We start from the raw sequence: 18,893 nt of genomic DNA on the forward strand, positions 1-18,893 counted from the left end.
AAGCCCATTAAAAGCAAAACAAAACAGGAACTGAGGAAAGGGCAAATTAATGGTAAAAGAGATGTGGGCACAAACTCGAGTGTCTGATGGAAAAGTTGCAAAGAAGCCCATGTGGACCCGATCAAGCCAATGAACATCGTCTCTGAGTTTTGAGGGGCTACTCAGTTGTCCTCCTTTCACTTTCAATAACATTCATCCTTTTCCTGTGTAAACAAACTCAGTAGAACCAACAGTAGCTCTTCCTATTCTTTAAGGAGAAAACGCTCTGCTTCTGCTGTCCTTTTTGAGTCTGGATATGACAGTCCCCTGGAACAATCCACCTCTACATCGTATTCTCATCTAATCGTAAGTTTCCATTGTGCAGAGATGGAGGTGGACTTCTGTGCAGAGGCCAGTTCTCAGCACTGGACACAGAGATGGACACAGGCTGCCTGAGTGTCCCTGAACTCAGGGCTACTTGCTCTCTATCCGAGTGGATTTCTACAGAGATGAGTAAATTTCACACCCCTTCAGAGAATGTGCCATCTGTTAGCACTCCAGAAAGCAGTACTGGTATATGATTCATTAGCTTGTGTATATTCTAATATGATCTGTGAGTTAAAATCATTTTTTCAGACCTTTGTGTATCTTATGACTCATTTTGGAACGTTCTTCCTTTATTTCCATTTTACTTTTTGGCTCCAGAATCAAAATTAGAAGCTCAAGTGAATATTTTATGGCCCACACTTTCTCTTGGTTTCCCTTACACCTAATACCAAGTGTTTGCAATTAAATAAAGGCAAATGAAGAATTTCCAGAAGTAATACTATTCAAAACTAAAGAAGCTTAGAAAAGGTTGAATTTCTAGAACGTGGAGTCTTTATTCACATACAACTCATGTTTTCCCTTAAAACAAGAAATAACATTTGCATTGCTGGCTCTTACCCTATCGAATATAGCAGACCCTCCAGTGCTCTGTGAAACAAACCCCACACATATCTCTGCACACCCCTAGTGATGGCCCACACTTCCTCACAAACACATGTTGTTGGAAGATAAATGGCTGCCTTCGTTTTCTTCCTTTTCTGCTACAACCCTGTATGATGGTGTCTACTGAGGCTCCAAGTGCTGGTAAACTCCAGGGAGATGTCTTTCTCATCTCATCTCCTCACCGGCTGCAGAGCTGCCCCTCCAGGTACATTCCCCTTGGATACCACTGTTTCCTGACTAATGCTTATGAATCCACCCCCTGGAAAAACAAAACAAAACAAAACAAAACAAAACAAAACAAAACAAAAAAACAGAACTCAGGAGGTAATCCAGTAATGCCAGAAATTTTGGAGCCCTCAAATTTCTGAAGCTATGTTGTGTTTCCAGCAGAGGTAGGGAGATAACATTCTTCCAAATTTTACACTATGTGCTGTTACCCATATAATACAAAATATCGGAGCTTTAATATTTATATTACTGTTTGCTTGTAAAGCTCCTTCTCCCTAGGAAAAAAGATGAAAGAGATTTTCATGGAGTTTTTTTCCAAAATGATGGGCCATATGAATTCATCCTTTGCTTCTCCAGTAAAATCTTCACTAATTCCCAGTTCTTGCAGGGTTACGATAGAGCTTTGATGGAGGAAAGGACGGAAGAGGAAGGGGATGCTACAATGAGCTAAAAGCATGCACAGCCCCACAAAGGGAGCCCAGCTGTTCGTGTGCTTCAGGAGTAAGTGTGTTCACGGAAAGGAGTCTTCTTCTGAATGTGCTATTAAAATTATTTGAGGTTTAAGGAAAATTAGCTCTTGCAGTTCCAACCCAAGTGTCAAATGCTATGAAAACTACAGATGCAGCCCTTTGAGTAAAAAAAAAAAAGAAATGTCTTTGCCAATCTGCTTCTTCCCACCCACCGTGTGTTTCTCCAGCTCCCACGATGGCTTGGAGAATGTCAAAGAAAAACTATTTTAAGCTGTCTGTCAGAGTAATGAAATGTTTTTGTTGCTGCCGGCTGTGTCATAATGAACTCTAGTTGGAAAGGGTGAAAGGGGGCCTGAAACTTATTGAGGAATTACGAGATCGCACCATTTGCCTCCATATTTGGGTAACAGCAAGACAGAAAGATGATGTCAAGGGAAGAAAAATGTTGAAAAGCTTTGAAATTCTTGAGTGAAGAAGAGGGAAAATTTTGACAGTGAAGCAGTGCAGAGAGTCGGAGACTGTCAATGATGCTGAGGAGATGAGGTAGGAAATTGGACCGGCCAGCACCTCGGAAGAAATGGCCAGTAGGCTTGATCACATCAGGTGTATAATTTTGCACCCACGTAACACTGCCAAACACACCTTCCCACAGCTCAATCACTAAAAGCAATAAACGTAAGTTTAGCTCATGAGTCCATGGGTTTACTATTTGTGCTGAGCTCAGCTGGGTGGTTCTGCTCTCGGCTGGGCTCACTCACATGGGTGGGGGATGGCTTACTGTTGGCTGATTGTGACCGGCTTCACCTGGGGTGACTGGGGTGACTCAGCCCTGCCCCACATGCCTGTCATCCTCCAGCAAACTAACCCAGGTGTTCATGGCAAAGGGAGAGATGATGCAAGAGAAAGCACGAGCTAAAATAAGCAAGCTCACTCCACGCCTCTGTTGTGTGGTGTCTGCCGACAAGTCACCTGACCGAGCCCAGCGTCTGCGAGTGGGTGGGCTTCCCACGGCAGGAAGCATCTTCCTGCAAAGTCTAGTGGGGAAGGGGTGGGTGCAGGAGGGATGGGTTGGGTCATATTTGCAACCCACCACAGCAGACGTTTTTATGTTGACTTGTCAGCTCTGTGATATCTTCATAAGCAAAATAGGTGTATGACCAAGACCAGGAACGACTCACATTTGGAATAAGAGCAAGTGCACAGGAAATCTACTAAATAAGAGAGATTTAAAAAAAAATTTATTGACGTGTAGTTGATTCACAATGTTCATTTCAGGTGCACAGCAAAGTGATTCAGTTATACGTATACATACATGTATATTTTTTCTCTTCAGATGCTTTTCCATTATGTTATTACAAGAAATTGAATATAGTTCTCTGTGCTAGACAGTTGGTCCTTGTTGTTCATCTATTTTATATATATATATATATATATACATATAACATGTGTCTGTTAATCCCCAACCCCTAATTTATCCCTCCCCGCCCTTTTTCCTCTGGTAACCATAGTTTGTTACTGAGTAAGAGATCTTTGTAACTAGTGTTGCACAGGGGAAAAGTAACACAAGTTCTAAGCACTGGGACACCTCCATCAGTTTTCCCTGGTACCTTTAAATAGACTGTTCCATGTCTGTTAACCTAACATTTGCATAACGCTTCCCCATGTGCCATGTGTCTCACGACAATATTCAGGGATTATCCTCACAACAGCCTGGGGAAAGGGGTGCTCTGCTGATTTCGGTTGATTCTGGAGGTGGCTGAGGTGGCAGATGTGTCCCAGCAACACCAAAGCAAGTAACTGGAACGTGGAAAGTTTCAGCGGGTCCCTGGGTATTTGGTTTATGCCAGCAAGCGTGCTTCTGGATGAACTGACTGGTGATTGGACTGAAGTAAATAAACCAAACAGATGTTTCAGCAACGTGTTTTCACAGCTTCAAAGCATATTAAAGATTTTAAAAGGAACAATTCGCTTTCCTCCGATTGCGATGGATGAGTTGGTGTGATGACTGAGGACCTGTATGCTTTATACGTGGTGAGTCGCCCTGTAACCTAACACATATCCCCAGTGAACTTGGGGTGTCAGACTGTCTTAAACTGGTTCCTCCAGGAGCCAGGCTGAGACAACAGTTCTAGTGAAAGTATTTTATTTAGGGGGTGATCCCAGGAGATGTTGGATCTGAGACGGGGAGGGGGATGCTGTCAGTAAAGGGTGCATTGTTAAGCCAACCACCCCTGAAGGTGCTGGAGCTTCACCCCATGGAAGACTCTGGGGGACCATGTAGGACACACACCTCAGAGTCACCCTGAGCACAGGGCCAGCGCTCTGGGATGTTTGTACCCTGAATCTTATTGGTCACTGGCTGAACCTCTCTTAGTGTGTGTTAATTTCTTGGGATGTCTGACCTGCCGTGTGCTTGGGTAGAGCACCCCTCTGCAGCTTCAGAGAAAGCTGACAAGAAAGGGATTTAGTTGTCGGCAATAGGAAGTAGGTGGGCAAACTGAAGTGCTGAGGCCCCAGGGATATGGGCAGAGTGTGGCAAAGTTTGCTGCTCACACAATGAGGGCAGGACAAATCTGCATAAGTGTGGAACAGAGCCCTCTTAAGTCAAATAAAAACAACACGGAGAATAAAAGTAAGTTTTTAAGAGAGAGAAAGAGAGAATGAATAAGGATATTGGTCAATGTTTAAACAGGAGACAAAAGCCACCCCAGTTATTTGAACAAGGAAAGTTTAATCTAATGAAATATTAACTAGTAGAAGGTATTTAACTACCAGAAGGGGTAAAAGAAAACTCTAAGAAGTGCAAAAGCACAAACCCCAAATCAGCTGCTATCTCGGGGCTTAGTGGTCAAGGACAGAACCGAGAAGGGGACAGAGGTCTCCCCACTTGTCCCCAAGGCAGAGATTCAGGCGACGGCATCATGGAGGCAGAATATCAAAGCTACATCCCTCGGCGGTATCACCCAGAAGAAGCTCCCCTGAGCGACAGGTTGGTACGAGGTGGTGGTGAGAGTGAGAGAAGGAGGCTGGGCTCCTTGGGCTGTGTGCCCGAGTGCCAGCACACCCACGTTTAAACCACTCCAGCTAGCCTTCCCATGTGGGGTCCCTTTCAGCCTGCCCCTCTCCCATGATTCATCTTTCAAGGTCTGCCCCCACCCCCACAGAACCTTCCCGAATCCCCATGGATGCAAGTATTTCACAGGGCAAGTCCCTGTTTTGTATACTTACTCTTTCTCATTGCCTTGAATAACAAGAATGCACTTTATTTATCTCCTCTCTAGGAGGCTAGAGACCCTCTGCTTTTAACCTTGCGAACCCTTGGGGCTGCGCGGCCCAGCACAGCAGCTCTGAGCACGTGCGGCTGCTTGAGCAGTGTGAGGTGGCTAGGTCCACGTTCACGTGAGCAGCAAGAGCAAAGCCCTGACGATTTCAGTGACTTAGTGTGAAAAAAGAACATAAAACAAAGGCTTTTATAAAATATAAACTATAAATGTAAATTTATAAAATAATAACAATGACTTTTGTGTTGATTATATGTCAAAATATTTTGAATGAGATGTGTTCATTAAAATATATTATTAAAATTAGGCATGCATTTATTTTTACTTTTTTAAAATGTGGCTACTAGAAAATTCAACATTACATAGGTGGTTCACATTTGTGGCTCACATTATATTACTCCTGGAAGGCACGGCCCCAGAGCACCAATACAGAAGCAGACACTCGGTAAAGGTTTGATCAACGGCATCTTCTCTAGAGGTTCTAAAACGTCTGAATGTCCGGGTCCAGTGTGTTTGTTTTTTCAGTTTCATATGGTGACCAACTTTTTTATTTTGCCCAAAGTCAATGTAAAACCAAAGAAGTCATCAGTTCATAAAAGAAAGGAAACATTTTAACACTCAAAAGTACGCAGTAAGTGATCTCAAATGAAAGAACACAGTGGTAAACGTTACACAATTAGTTTTAAAACAAACAGAAGACAGATTTAAATTTCCGAGTGCAGAACAAGTGTGCTGTAAACTGCTCCTCAGAGTTATTCCATCGTGAGCCATTGTTTCCTTGACACAGTTGTCAGTTTTGGGGCAGCCGCTCAGCAGGGAGTGGAGATGCTCAGCCCAGCTTGCGAGCTGTTCGTTTTGACTTCACTTGCTGAAAATCCAGTAGGCATGGGGACAACAGTGAAAGGGGAATGGACACAGTGAACACGCCTTCAGTCCATTTGGAATGTTCTGGGGTGACTGATTGCTGCCCGGGAGTGAAAAGCTCAATCCTCACACTTAAGTCACTCCAGCTAGCCTTCCTGGCTGCAGTTACCAAACACCCCCTGTTCTTTTTATAGTTGGAGCAGTCCAGGGGTCTGGCTTTTCGGGGCTTCGGGTCTGTGACTCCCCAGGTCACACCATACCGACTCATCATGGAAGCAGGGATTTGTCTGAAAAAGGATGTCGTCCTTGTGAATGGTTACAGAGAAAACACCGTTGTGTCTGGAACTGCAATCAGTGTCTAAGCTGATGAAAATCTTACCTGGAGAGCATTAATGTTGTCAAAGAAAAAAATGGAGCTGGACGGAAGTTAAAGAAGATAGCTTTTATTCAATAAATATTGCAACAGGGGAAGAGGGACTCCAGGATGGAACTGGGCCCAATTCTGAACACAACCAGAACAAGTGGGGATTTTATAGCCAAGGAGCAAGTTGTAGGAAGCGGATGGTGTTTGTGGATGGAAAATTACTAAGAGGAGACTTCAAGTCTGGGGGGATGCTGTCTGAGCTGACCTAATAGGGTTCTTGTTGAAGGTAGCTCAGGGTGATCGGATATCACCATGGGGGATGGTAGGGACAAGGACTCTGATAGTGGGGAATTCTTGCTAACCTGACTTAGCAAAATTTTTGCTAAAACTGATTTCTACAAGTATTAGTGGATAGATGGACCCCTAAATTAATAAACCCATCAAAGTGTGGGTCCTTGCCACCAGCTGTGGAAGAATTCACACAGCAGAGGCAGAGGGACAAAGTGAACAGACGCTTTACTGCTCAGGAGGGGAAATGGGAGGAAAGTGCTCGAGCAGGGAGCTGTCAGCCAAGACGGCCAGTAGAGACAGCTCCAGCCTGGGTGGGGCCACAAGGATTTTTATGGGAGGCTTCTGCCATCATGTCCTCCTTCCAGGTGTGATGGAGCCAATCAGTCCTTGTATGGGCTTTTCTAGGTGTTGTCATGGCAATTGTCAGCTGTCATGGCACTGGTGGTGTGTCATTCAGCATGATAATGTATTATAAAGTGTATAATGAGGCTCAAGGTCCATCGGAAGTCAAATCATCTGCCATCTTGGGCTCCACTGGTTCTAACCAGTTCTTGTTTCCTCACTGTGCAGCCTTCTGAGACTCAGATAAGAACAATTGGTTTCTATTCGAGGGGAGGGCAGAGGTATAATCCTGGGAGCAACAGCCCTGGTAACATAAAGGAAAATTACTTTTAATCAGAATGCCCTTGCAAGCTGATGGACCAGCATCTCCCCCACAAAAACATCTCCAAAGATTCTGCTCAGCCATGAAAATTTTAAAGGGAAATGGAGGAGTGATCTCAGTTAATATTGAGATAGGCTAAAAGAGTCGTTGCCATCCCCCAGTGCCTGCAGTCTTGTCTTAATCAGCTGCTAGAGCCTGCTCTTCCATGACTTAGGGAGGCCTGGGGAACCAGCTTTTCTATAAATAAGAGGCAGGGGTCTTGGGGGTGGTGACCCACAGTGTCCACCTCAGCACACAGGTGGGCTTTTGAGGGGCTAGAGAGAGGGTTCAGAGGCCTGACTAAAGTTTGGTCAAGGAAAGAGTCTCTGTCAGTGTCTCATCAGTAAGCTGATCCAATTTTTGCTTTATCTAATCCAGAAGAGGATCTGGAATCACTCCTTTCCCTGCAGCAAAGGTTAACATAATCACTGACTGTGGTCCCTGGTGTCCTTCATCTGAGACTTGTGTGCCTCCTGCATCTAAATGTCGTCTGCTCACGAGGGCCCTGGGTGTGGGGGCAGGGATGAAGGGTGTGGAAAGAGAGAGAGGAGGTAGCCATTTCGCCCACAACCCTTTGGGCTCGCAGCTGTCTGTCCCCTGGAATACCACCACCAGCCAACTGAGAGGCTCTTAGGCTGGATGGAACAAACGGTGTCTTCCTTGTGGGAAGCTGCACTTTTTAATCAGAGCTTCTGTTTGCTTCACAGCTCTCCAGAAGGCAAGGACATTTTCTCAAAGCTTCCTTCCAATGAGAAAAAACAAAAATAATAAAAAATAAAAATTTTTGCAAAAATCTGTTTTCTGGAAAAGGATTTGCCATTGATGCAGCCTTTTTCTTCATTTGCCATTTCTTGTGCTGCTTCTGGAAGGTTCCTTATTTATAAGTGCCTAAAATGCAGAAAGCTGTTTTTAAAAAAGGAAAAGAAACTTTTTTTTCCTTCTCTGCACTGACCTTAGGAATCCAGTGATGGGATCTAGCAGCCTGACATTTGCTATCAAATGCACTGAGATCCAGGTTTACAATATTAGCCTCAGGAGCTTTTTTCCCTCCCAGACTGTGTGGGTGGTCCTCCTACACAGCTGAGGGTGGGGCCTGCTACACCCACACAGGTGAGGGTGGAGCTGCAAGGGCCAACCCCGACCTGAGGGGACTTCTCAGGTGACGCAAGAAGGGAGAGAGCTGGAAGGAAGAAAGCCAGCCATCCGCTCGACTGTGTGTTTCCTTTAAGTATATAATTATTCATTTGCATAATTAGCACCATATTTTCACTATGTCTACCTACTACGCAAAAATACACACACAGATCACTGATGCTGTCGTTTGTTATCTTTACTCACACCAAACTTCACCTATTTCTTTTTTTTTAATTGAAGTATAGTTGATTTACCATGTTGTGTTATTTTCAGGCATAAAGCAAAATGATTCAGCTATACATATATAAATATATGTTCTCCTTCATATTCTCCTTTCCATTATAGGTTATTCCAAGATACTAGATAGAGTTCCCTGTGCTGCACAGTAAGTCCTTATTGTTGATCTATTTTATATGAAGTATTGGGTATCTGTTAACCCCAAACTCCTAATTTAGCCCTCTCCCTACTTTCCCTCCTGGTAGCCATAAGTTTGTTTTTCATGTCTGTGAGGCTGTTTCTATTTTGTAAATAAACTCATTTTTATCATTTTTAGATATAAGTGATATCATGTGTTATTTGTCTTTGACTTACTTCATAATCACTAGGTCCATCCATGTTGCTGAAAAAAGCATTATTTCATTCTTTTTATGGCTGATTAATACATATATATCTCTCACATCTTTATCCAGTCATCTGTCGATGGACATTTAGGCTGTTTCCATGTCCTGGCTATTGTAAATAGTGCTGCTCTGAGCACTGGGGTGCATGTGTCTTTTTGAATTGGAGTTTTCATCTTTTCCAGATATACGCCCAAGAGTAGGATGGCTGGATCATATGAAAGCTCTATTTTTAGTTTTTTAAAGAATCTTTATACTGTCCTCCATAGCAGCTGCACCAATTTACAGTCCTACCAACAGTATGGGAGGGCTCCCTTGTCTCCACACCCCGTCCAGCATTTATTATTTGTAGACTTTCTAACGATGGCCATTCTGACTGGTGTGAGGTGAAACTTGACCTGTTTCTAACCACTCTGGGGCCCACCGTGATGAGAACATTTCTACCACTTTTGAAATACACTAGAGACACGAGGACCCAGAAACAGGATTCAGTCGGCCTATGGCTGTGGGTGCAGCTCTGACAGAGCCTCCATCTCTTTACCTTCATTAGAGAAGTCAGCCCTCAGCCCTCGCCGTCAGCGTTTGGACTATGCCAGAACTAGTTCTTTCTCCCTCTTCCTTCTTAACTTTCTTTCTTTTTTTTTCAAAGAGAACTTCTTTGCTCCAAGTGATTTGGTCAGAGCCAAAAGAAAATCACCCAGGAATACACTGCTATCAGAGTTTCCTGCCCTTTGAGGCTTAAATGGTTTAAGTTACTTAGCTCCAAATGCCAAGGATGAACACTTAACCAGATCAGAATCCTCCAGTCCACCCTAAACCTGTTCCTAAAAGAAGCGCCTCTTTTTTAATTCTGTTTTTTAACACAGTTAAACAGAATGGTTTGCACACACAGCTGGATGGCTGTCTCGCAGGCGTTCCTTTTGAGGTGTCAAGCAGGAGAAACACACCTCCTCTCTTGCGGAGATGTTTAAAACAGTCAGCTTTCAGGTCCTGCTTGATGGTAGCCTGTCATGCACTCCTACAGCAGAATTCAAGGCAGACTTGGCTGTTTAGAAACCACTCAAATTTTCCTCCATCCCTGGAAGTTTAAGTCAGTCAAAAATACTACAATTTTAGTCACAAGGAGGAAAAAGCAGACAGACGTCATGTGTGCCTCCCACAGTCTCTGGCTCAGAACCCACTCAGGTTCTGAAATAATCTTCCCCCACATGATCTCACAGATTTTTACGAACGCAAGGCGAGCTACACCGAGTTGTTACAAGCTGAAAGGTAGAGGCGAGAACAGCATGAGTGCCCTTTACTCAGAATTCAGATATTTGCCCGAGGAAACACATCATGCTGCATTTATTAAATAATATTCAAATGTCTGAGCTTCAGCTGATTGTCCCTCTTCTTTTTCCAATTCATCTCCTCACCCTACTCTTCAAGCATTTAAAATAGGAAGTAATAAGAATATAAGAATAAATATCAACAACCACAGTATATACTGAATTTAGTCTTGAAAAAAAAAAAGCAGCATAATATTTTGTAGCCCCAGGCATTATCCCCATAGGAGGAAAGAGATTAAAATACATGAATTCCAAGTTACATGTTACTCAAAGCATGAATGATTTTTACATTAGACAGACTGTTTAAAAAGCTGACCTGACATGCAGGTGGCTAGTAATTCAACCTGGGACTAAGGAGTTGGCATGTTAGCCAGACTGCTGAATCTGGAGATCCAGGGCCGGGTCAGTAATGGTGGCCCACAGGGTCAAGTGTTGAGAGAGAAAACAGAGTAGGGGATGTCAGAAATGAAGGTACAAAACTTTTCTCCCATTCTGTAGGTTGTCTTTTTGTTTCACTTATGGTTTCCTTTGTTGTGCAGAAGCTTGTAAGTTTCATTAGGCCCCATTTGTTTATTCTTGCTTTTATCTCTATTGCTTGGGTAGACTGCCCTAGGAAAACAGTTTTGAGATGTATGTCAGATAATGTTCTTCCTATCTTTTCTTCTAGGAGGTTTATTGTATCTTGTCTTATGTTTAAGTCTTTGACCCATTTTGAGTTTGTTTTTGTGTATGGTGTAAGGGAGTGTTCTAGCTTCATTGTTTTACATGCTGCTGTCCAGTTTTCCCAACACCATTTGCTGAAGAGGCTGTCTTTATTCCATTGTATATTCTTGCCTCCTTTGTCAAAGATTAGTTGACCAAAAGTTTGTGGGTTCATTTCTGGGCTCTCTGTTCTGTTCCAACGGCCCATATGTCTGTTTTTGTACCAATACCATACTGTTTTGATTACTGTAACTCTATAGTATTGTCTGAAGTCTGGGAGAGTTATTCCTCCAGCCTCTTTCTTTTTCTTCAATAATGCTTTGGCAATTCTAGGTCTTTTGTAGTTCCATGTAAATTTTATTATGATTTGTTCTAGTTCTGTGAACTATGTCCTGGGTAATTTGATAGGGATTGCATTAAATCTGTAGATTGCCTTGGGCAGTGTGACCATTTTAACAATATTGATTCTTCCAATCCAGGAGCATGGGATATCTTTCCATTTTTTAAAGTCTTCTTTAATTTCCTTCATCAGTGTTTTATAGTTCTCCATATATAAGTCTTTCACCTCCTTGGTTAGATTTACTCCTAGGTATTTTATTACTTTGGGTGCTATTTTAAAGGGGATTGTTTCTTTACCTTCTTTTTCTGTTGATTCCTCATTAGTGTAAAGAAATGCAACTGATTTTTGAACATTAATCTTGTAACCTGCTACCTTGCTGAATTCTTTGATCAGCTCTAGTAGTTTTTGTGTGGACCTTTTAGGGTTTTCTACATATAGTAACATGTCATCGACATATAGTGACACTTTTACCTCTTCTTTTCCAATTTGGATCCCTTGTATTTCTCTCTCTTGCCTGATTGCTGTGGCTAGGACTTCCAAGTCTATGTTGAATAGGAGAGGTGATAGTGGGCATCCTTGTCTTGTCCCAGATTTTAGTGGGAAGCTTTTGAGTTTTTCACCCTTGAGTACTATGCTGGCTGTAGGTTTGTCATATATAGCTTTTATTATGTTGAGATATGTTTCCTCTATACCCACTTTGGTGAGAGTTTTTATCATAAATGGGTGTTGAATTTTATCAAATGCTTTTTCTGCATCTATTGAGATGATCATGTGGTTTTTGTCCTTTCTCTTGTTGATGTGATGTATTACATTGATTGATTTGCATATGTTGAACCACCCTTCTGTCCCTGGGATGAACCCCACTTGATCATGTTGTATAATCTTTTTTATGTGCTGTTGGATTCTATTTGCTAATATTTTGGTGAGGATTTTTGCATCTATGTTCATCAGTGATATTGTTCTGTAATTCTCTTTTTTGGTAGTGTCTTTGCCTGGTTTGTGTATCAGGGTGATGGTGGCTTCATAGAATGAGTTTGGGAGTAGTCCCTCCTTTTCAATCTTCTGGAAGAGTTCGAGGAGAACTGGTATGAGTTCTTTGCATGTTTGGTAGAGTTCCCTAGTGAAGCCATCTAGTCCTGGACTTTTATTTGTAGGAAGGTTTTTTATTGTTAATTCAATTTCATTTCTAGTGATCGGTTTGTTCAAGTGGTCAGTTTCTTATTGGTTCAGTCTTGGTGGACTGTATGTTTCCAGAAACTTGTCCATCTCCTCTAGGTTATCCATTTTGGTTCCATACAGTTTTTCATAATATTCTCGCAGGATATTCTGCATTTCTATGTTATTTGTTGTAATTTCCCCATTTTCCTTTCTTATTTTGCTTATTTGTGCTTTCTCTTTTTTCTTCTTTGTGAGTTTGGCCAGAGGTTTGTTGATTTTATTTACTCTTTCAAAAAACCAGCTTTTGGTTTTATTGATTTTTTTCTATTTTTTTTTAATCTCTATTTTATTTATTTCCTCTCTGATCTTTATTTCCTTCCTTCTGCTGACTTTTGGGGTTTTTTGCTTTTTTTTTCCTAATTCTTTTAGCTGGTGGGTTAGATTGTTTATTTGAGATTGTTCTCTTTTTTTGAGGAAGGCCTGTATCACTATAAACTTTCCTCTTAGCACTGCCTTTGCTGCATCTCATAAATTTTGTGTGGTTTTGTTTTCATTTTCAACTTTGATTTCATCATTGATGAATCTCCATGCTTTCATTTTTTTTCTCCTTTGTTTTTCTGTAGTTCCCCAATTGATTTTAACAGCAATCCTGAGAGGTATAATTATCTTCAATTTATAGATAAGTAAAGTGAGGTTTTGAGAGGCTTAGAAACTTGTCCATCATTTCATAGAAAGCTAAGCTATCAGCAGAGCAAGGTGAGGAACCCAGGACACTTCCTTCCTAATCAATTTTCATTTCCATTATTGTCAGGCTGCCCCTAAATGTCTAAATTGGAAAAAAAAAAAAGTAAATTTTTCTGACTTTACCAATAAGGAGTGAAAAACAACGTATAGCATCAAATTCTTGAAGAACAAAGCAGTTGTCACTAAATTAGTATACTTTAAAATAAGGAAGTATAAGGAAGTCCTGTTAAATTTTCAAAATTTCTCTGAGAAGCAACTTCCAAATGGTTATGAATGATACAACCAGAAATTGAAGAAGAGGTCATAATAGAAAGAAGTTGACTGGGGACTTTGATGGCAAAGATGATAATGGAAACTCAAATGTGAATGAATTTCAGGAGGGTCTCAGGGCTGGATGGTGGTAGTGTTGGAAAGCCAGTGGAGGGTCTGTGAAAAAGGTTATGAAGTTATAAATCTGTTAATTCTCTAAGGATAAATGAAATGAGAAACACTGCTTAGACAAACAAACATGACAATAAATTACCTACAGATTATGTGAACTCACTAAATTCCACATGAAGGCCTTCTTATTTTGCTATAAATTCAATTCATTGATTGAAATTCAGTTTTCAATTTAGTTCAAAATACTTGTTATTCATAACCTCTAGTCATTATAGATACTGGGTTTCTATGCCCAGAGCTTGATTTTATTGTGCAGTCAAGACATGCATATCAACCAAATCATTCAGAGAGACAAGATGGTGTGGCTTGCCGAGGAGCACAGGATTGATAACAGACTGCATCAGAGAAACCTCCCCACAGGTCTCCCAGTGCAGGTAGTTAGAGGGCAGTGAGGGAACACAGACAGCTTTTATAGGTCCATCTGAAAAGAGTCATTTTCCATGTGACCTGAGATGTATCAATGAAGATAAATGGCTCATACCAGATGAACAATTTTATATCATCAAGTTATGTCTATTAAACTACAATTCATGCTTCCTAATTGTTGAATTAAAGAGGTCTGTTAGAATAGCAATAACACACTCAAACTGGTTGTGATTCGTGCTTCAACACCCATTTTATTAGAGCAGTAACTCATGAGCCTGAACTAATTGCTCATTAATTAATACTTAAAACTCTTAGGAGATGGAGCAAGCAAGGTGTTCTATGAGTAATGTTAATGTGGTTCATGGAGCACGTACCACAGGCAGCACCCTGCTGGGGCACTTCTTTCAAATCAATTCATCATTCACTGTGTATTTATTCAGTCATGTCTCTATTTACCTATGACCTTTCCTCCTTAACTACTTGCCCATTATTAGGGGTTTAGTGAAGGATTACAGAGAAGTGAATTTCCCAGAAAAGGGGATTTGTGGTCATAAATATACCCCTTGCTTTTCTAAGGAACAGAGAGAATACAGAGGAAAAACACCAGGGAAGCAGGTGAAGATCATTAAAAAAAAAAAAAAAGAAAGAAAGAAACAAGGACAGAAAAAGAACTGGAAAACAAGGGGAAAAGGGTTCAGAGTTTCCATGCTCTCTCAGAGTTTACCACTCTCCCCAAATTTCTACATGTTTACCAACTTGCAAGCTCACCAAACCCCCTCCTTTTGGATTCTTGTAGAGATATCATCATCACATAGGTATGGTTGATTAAATAATTGCCCATTGGTGATTGATTCGACCTCAATTCTCTCTCCCCTCACCAGAAGGAGTGGGACTGAAAGTTCCAACCTTCTATTCCTGGTTGGTTTTCCTGGCAACCAGTCCCCCTCCTTGGGTGTTTTCTACTTCATTAATATAAACCCAGTTATGATGGAAAGGGGCTGGTTATAAATAACAAACAAGACACCCACTTCACCCTATGGCTCTAAAGTGATTTCAAAAACTGAGGACAAGTGATCAAATATGACAAAAGCTGCTCTCATTGCTCTTACCACTTATTAAATTCTAAGGGTTTAGGGAGCTGTGATCTAGGAACCATGGATGAAGATCAAATATATATGAGAAATATATTTTGATCATCAGAATGGCCAGATACATATTTCTGTTAAATCACAACATATGCAATATCTTTTTTTCCAATATTTATACCCTTTTTTTCTTTTTCTCACCTTAATGCATTGGCTAGGACTTCAACTACAATGCTAAACAGAAGAAGGAGGGATGGAAAATTGTCTAGTGAGATTTCCTCTGTTTTCTCTCTCCCAGAAGGAGGGAGGAGTCAGCTGGTACAGTGCCCTTTGTTACTGTGTGTGGTCTGCCTGCTACAATGCTGGACCTCCAGGTCCATTCCCTCTCCTAAAACAGTCCTCTGTAAGAATTTTTTCTTATTCTTTATACTTCAAGTTAAATAACATCTTGCCATAGAGCCCTTGCTTGGTGAGTCTACATAGCACCCTTCCCTACTCTGAAACAACATACCACATGGGTAATTTCCATCCATATTTATCATTTTTATTTAGTTACCTATTGGTTTTCTGCATCTCCTGCTGAAATTCAAGCTCCTCTCAGGCAAGGATCTTGCTTGTCCACTTTACTAATGTATCCTGGGAAACTAGCGGAAAGCCTGCTGTCTAAACAGATGCCTAGCAGAGGAATAAATAAGCCTCTTTCAAGCCACTCATCCTACCCAGAGGAGAAATCATGACACTCCCTTTGTCCATAAAGAGGACAGCACAAGAGGTGGGAACACACTGCTAAACCCTGGTCGTGTGGTTGACAGTCCTTAAGTATGAAGAGTGCGGATGAAACCACATCTGTCCTCTGAAGTTTCAGAGGTCTCAGAGAGCAGACAGACACAAGATTGGAGAAGGAGTCTGCTCTGAGGTTAGGTCAGGAGGGAGGAGAATTGGCAGATCATGAAAGGCCTTGAGCATTGATATACCAGAGGATTTTTGAATAGGGGACTCACAGAGTTAAATCTGGGCTTGAGAAGATTATCTCCAGGAGCCAATTGCAGCATCTTGAGAATGGAGGTAGTGTGCCAGTGAGAAACCAGTAATACAAGGAAAAGGCAAGTGATGGTGATGAGCTGAACTAGGGAGTGACCATGGATGTGGAATCAAAGAGCAATTGTTAACAGACCCTGTGGTCATTACAATGTGGGGGCAAAGAGATCAGAGCAGGATTAAAGGTAGTGCTTTAGTGTTAACTCTCAAAGTGGGGAGGTATAAAGCCCAAACTCTCCTAATCCAACCTGCCCTTTTGACTTAGCAAAATCCACAGGCACAGTCTGTCAGAAAATCAGGGCTGCATTTTCCAACTGTCCCTTGCTTCCTCGTTGTGAGAACTTTTCTTGAGTTCTGAGTCCCACAACCTGGAACACATAGCTTACTTAAAACTCAGATATTTTTTACTAGAGACTACTTCATCTTTGTGTCTATTATCCTAAGGAAAACCTCAAAAATTTTTAGCACTTGATTCCTTTTTCCTTGACCACCCTTGGGTTTTTTGGGGGGGAAAAAGCTTAGGATAAAATCAAATCAGCATTCAGCACCTGTTCCTCTGCAAAGTCACAGCCACAGCTCTCTGCCTTGGCAGCAATTTTTGTCCCCCTCGCCGTCAAGAGCATTTGGATAATAAAAGCAGTCGAGTAATAGAAGAAAAGGCCATTACCCTCCACACACACCCACTACCAGCTGCATGGAGACAGCAAACGTGGATTCTGTCGAGCAGATAGCAAAGGAAACCCCAGCCCCAGCTTCAAGCTGCCAACACCACAAATGGCAGTGCCTTCAGGCTGATTTTTTGTGGCCTCTCGGGGGAATGGTATGTTCTCAAACAATGCAGAAGAGACTTGTATTCAGGTTGGTTTTGCAGAGCTGTGCATGGAAACTGACATTGCAAGGCTGAGGCAGGAGGGACTGTCATTCTGAGGATGCAGGGTACCATGCAGGATGCTCAGAAGCCTGTGGGCTGGTCTGTCGTCCGTGGGCACAGCAGGGCTGGAGCACAGTGTCCCCATTCCAGGGATGCTCAAAGAAGAATTCCGAGGGCTAAAGGTTGACTTCAAACTTTCCAACCCCGTCAGCCTCCCACAGTACCTGGCAACCTCGAGAGTTTTCTAACTCAAACTAAGTGACTTTGCTTCTTTAAAGAGATGTGAAACAAAGGTTCAGGGGGAGAAATTTTCTTCTCAAAGAAACTAAAATGGATTCCGGGCATGCAGAATAACACAGTGGAGAACAAGGAGACTTCCTGGGTCTTTCTCCCAGTTGTGCCTTTGACTAGCTGTGTGACCTTGGGAAATTCATATAGCCTCTCTGATCTTCTGTTTCCTCATCTGTAAAATGTAGGTAATCTGCACCATTCCTTTCAGCCACAACACTCTGAGAAAACAAAACTTATTCTCTGTCACTCCTGCCAATCTAACATCTAGTCTCCACTTGAATGTTCCCAGTGACAGAGATATTGCTCCCTATTAAAATGTTTGAGTGCTGGAAAGTTCTTCCTTGTGTCTCTTTTTCCATGCTCCGGCAATGTGAAAGCAAACATGTTTAGAAGGGTCACATTTCTGGGGTCAGCACAGACATTCTGAGTTCTAAAAGCACCACCTCACTTTGGTTAAGAGCTACCCAGCATTTCTTCACTTGCTGCCAGTTCTCTTGGAATTTTTCTAGCTCAAATCTCAAAAAAGCCATGCGAATTAAGCCAAAAAGCAAAAGAAGGCAAAGCTATACAGTAGGTTTTGTTTTTGTTTTTACTACTTGAACCGTGATTGTTATTTAAGGACAACATTTCTCACAGAATCGAAAAATGTTAGATCTAGGAAAACTCTGGCTGGTAAACTTCATTCAACTCTTCTTTTGATGCAATGAAGACATTAAAGGCCAGAGGTGTGATGGGAATTATCCAAGGTCACACAGCCAAGATTAGGTCTGTGTTTCTGGATTCCTCAGGCTCAATCGGCAAACCCTTAGGTGTTTTCCAGAAAGGTGCACCATGGAATACAGATTCGCCAGGATGTCAGAGGTGTTTCTTGCAGGGGCAGAGGCTGGAGTAGGCTCAGGGGATGGGTTCTGTGATCAAAGATGTGGGAAATGCTAATTTAAACTATTTTGTCTGCTTTTACAGCAAGACTTCTCAGGGGCTTACCTATGCTATACTGTTGGGGCCCAGTCAAGAAAGCAGAAACCATACTAGGATTCCAGCAGAAAAGGACTGACTATGGGAGATTGGGAACTTACAACCCCATGGAAAGGGCTGGAGCTACAAAGATCAGATGAAAGTACTGTGAGGTCCAAGGAGCCCCATAGTTGGAAAGTTTCAGGAGATACCGCTGCCATCTCCAGCCCCGAGACGAATGTTCACGGGAGAATATGGGAAAGACTACAAAACCTCACATCCCCTGACTCCTATGTGCTCCTGCCACTTGCTGGGAAAACAACGGTAGGTCTTCTCTCCCTCCTGCCTTTCATTTCTTGGGTAAGTGTCTCTCCAAGGCAGCAGCTCATCAGAGCTCTGTCCCTTAGGGAATCTTACTGATGTAGTTATCAGGCTTCTAGTTCCTAAATTTTGCAGAGATCACAAATGGGAGTGATATATTTTGTTGTTGCTGTTTTTGGAATTACCATCTTAAGCCAGTTTTGAGGCCCTGGCTAGAATCCTGTTGGTGTCCCCTGGTTAAGTCCACACCCCAGTCCTTTTCCTTACCAGGATCTCACACTCCTGGACATTATACACTCACCTAAACTGCCTGGGGTCAGGGACCAGACAGTG

Source organism: Camelus bactrianus, chromosome 19 (genome assembly GCF_048773025.1).
Source record: "Camelus bactrianus isolate YW-2024 breed Bactrian camel chromosome 19, ASM4877302v1, whole genome shotgun sequence".
Taxonomy (NCBI): Eukaryota; Metazoa; Chordata; class Mammalia; order Artiodactyla; family Camelidae; genus Camelus; species Camelus bactrianus.